The sequence below is a fragment of the Prunus persica genome, chromosome G1 (genome assembly GCF_000346465.2).
Source record: "Prunus persica cultivar Lovell chromosome G1, Prunus_persica_NCBIv2, whole genome shotgun sequence".
Taxonomy (NCBI): Eukaryota; Viridiplantae; Streptophyta; class Magnoliopsida; order Rosales; family Rosaceae; genus Prunus; species Prunus persica.
The window spans coordinates 8,103,300-8,106,389 of NC_034009.1; positions in this window are offsets into that span (position 1 = coordinate 8,103,300).

The window sequence follows — 3,090 nt, forward strand, 5'->3', positions numbered from 1 at the left end:
TGAAACCCATCTTCTTCTTCTGAAGCTCTACGGATAAAGGAAGAGGCTATCACAATAAATCCGACGGATCTTCTTAGGCAAGAAAATCAAGCAGAGGATCAGGCACATCTGATCTTCAGATTTCCCTGAGAAGCGAACTTTCCTTCGACAGCGAGTGGAGGCCAGGCTTGCATCTCTTTTGATGGAAAGCAAGGAGTATTCAGAAGCACTAAGTGTCCTATCAGGCTTGATCAAGGAAGTGAGAAGGCTAGTTGACAAGCTTCTTCTTGTGGACATATATTTGATGCGAGTAAGCTCAATTTCTCTTTGAGAAAACATCCAAATTATTATCTTTGAGACATGAGAGACTGAGAGAGGAAGAACTTGGAACCTTAAATGTAAACCGAAAATGAATGAAAGCGACAAATTTATAGAATAAATTTTTAAAACCAACGGCGGTCCTTACAAACAAACCGCCGTTTAAATTGTAAAATCAACGTCGGTATGATCGACGTATATTACAGAAATCCACGTCGGTAAATTAATAAAAACGACGTGTTAAATAATATACCATGACGCGAGTTATTACTTATGTACTTTAATTTTTGAGTTTACTACGACGGTACCTACAAACTACTGTCGTATTTATTTACCACGTCCGAAGTTAAATGTACCGTCGTATTTTGTAATTTATACGTCGTAGTTATATGTAACCGCCATATTATTTTTTTGAAATGGTTTTATATGTAAGCAACTTTTCGTCTACTTGACTTACACATTTGTTGTTTTTATATTCTTATTTTATTTAAATCTGTCATCCAAAAAAGAAACTTTACATATTGCAGAATATTAATTTCCTTCGTTTTAAATTTCCTCCGGAAAAAAAACTCTATTTATAACGCACTGTAATTGAAAAATAAACTGAAAGGTCACGGGAAAAAAAATTCTATTCATAATTTAAAAATTAAAATCCACGTCGGTTATATTAAACCTAACGACGTTAAATGAAATGATTCCACGTCGAATGAAAAATATTGCGTCGTTTTAGTTAAAAACGACGTAGTTAAATGTAACCGCCGTATTATTTTTTTGAAATGGTTTTATATGTAAGCAACTTTTCGACTTACACATGCACTGTTTCCAAACCCGATTAAAAATTTCAATCTCCCAGAGAAACCTTTTCGTCTTTTTTCCTTGTCAGAGCATTGTCAGAGTTTCTCATCGTCTTCCTCTCGTCTTCTTCGTCGTCTCTGAACTTAAACATCGATCATCTTCCTCTTGCTTTCATTGCACGCAAAAGGTAAGCTTTCATTTTCACTATTTTGGTTACTGTTTTGCATGCTCATACGTTTTTTGTTTGAAAAATCTTTTTACCTTTTTTCTGGCCAAAATCATTTTACTTCTTTCCAAGTTTGATAAAATATACAGACAAAGAGAGAAAGTTTCCAACTTTGAAGACAACTACATCAACTAAATAAGACGACGGTAGACCACGACGGTTCGTCAGTTGTTCTAGCGTCGTCTGAAAATTGACAAAGTTGTTTTTAAAATAATAGTCTTTTTTTATATGCTTGTTTAATTGCAGGTTTGATTTCGCTGAACAATGGTTTTTGTTTTTCCCTTATTTGATAAAATATAAAGAAAAAGAAACTAGGGTTGGTATCTAATATAGACGATAAAATATAAATAATAGTTTACCACGACGGTGTATTACTATTGACGTCGTGTGAACATATATACCACGACGTTATATAAATAATGGTTTTAAACATTTATTACGTCTGAGATTATTTCATTGCGTCGTCTAAAATCATATCATACGTCGTATTTTTTTAATACCGTCGTTTGTGTTCTTAATGTTTTCCTGAAATATTTTCACTTGCAGTTTTGTCTGTTAAAATGGTTTCTCAACAACAAACTAAGGATTCTGGCTCCAAGAAGCTTGGAATGGTAGCTCCTCAAGATAAGTCTTCGAAGGAGATGAAGTCTTCGAAGAAGATGAAGTTTGCTTCATCATCTGCTGAGACAGAACAAACCAGCCAGACAACAATCTCAGATGATTCAAAGACTGGTCGAGGTATGAGCACAATGCCTCGTGTTGTGAAGAGAAAGCTTCAGAAACTGAGGCCAATTGTTGAGTACAATAAAAGGGGGAAAGGTGTTGGCCAAGCACATATTGAGATGCAGTCGTATATTGGTGTGTTGGCACGCTCCAGGATCCCACTTGTGGACAAGAAATGGTCCCAAATCCCCAAGGATATAAAGGAGCAGATTTGGGAAGCAGTTGACATGGCTTTTGTCGTAGGCCAAGGGGCAAGACCTCTGTTTTAGCTTCTGCTTCCAAGAAATGGAAGGATTTCAAGTCTACACTAACGAGGCATTATATCCTTCCATACACCAATGACAGGGAGAAATTAAGCCAACCCCCTGAAACATATAAATTCATAGAGAAAGCACAATGGGATGCCTTTGTAGCTTCAAGGCTATCCAAAGATTTTGAGTCTGTGCATTCTCAACATGCACAGATTAGGGAGAAACTCGAGTACAATCATCGATTGTCTCGAAAAGGATATGCTGGATTGGAGGATCAATTGGAGGAAACCATGCCTGGGGTAGAAATTGATCGATCTACCTTATGGAAGAGAGCTAGACAGGACAAACATGGTAACATCCCTGATCCAAAGGTGGCAGAGAAAGCAAAATTAATTGTAAGCCTACTATCACTCTGTTTTAAATTTTTATTAAACTGTGAATTATTCTTATTACGTCGTATGTTATATTTTTCGTCGTGTGAATGATATTACCACGTCGAAAAGTTTTTAAAAACGTCGTTAAAGGTCTAAATAGGAATCACTACTATGTTTTCTGTAATTACAGCATAAGACGTCGGTGGTTCATTTTCGCGTCGTGTGAATGATATTACCACGTCGAAAATTTTTTAAAAACGTCGTTAACGGTCTAAATAGGAATCACTACTCTGTTATCTTTAATTATAGCATAAGACGTCGGTTGTTTATTCATTTCGTCGTTTTAAATAAATAACCACGTCGGTATAACTACCGTCGTGATAAGTTATAATAACGTCGGTTTATACGTTATTGCGTCGTGTGA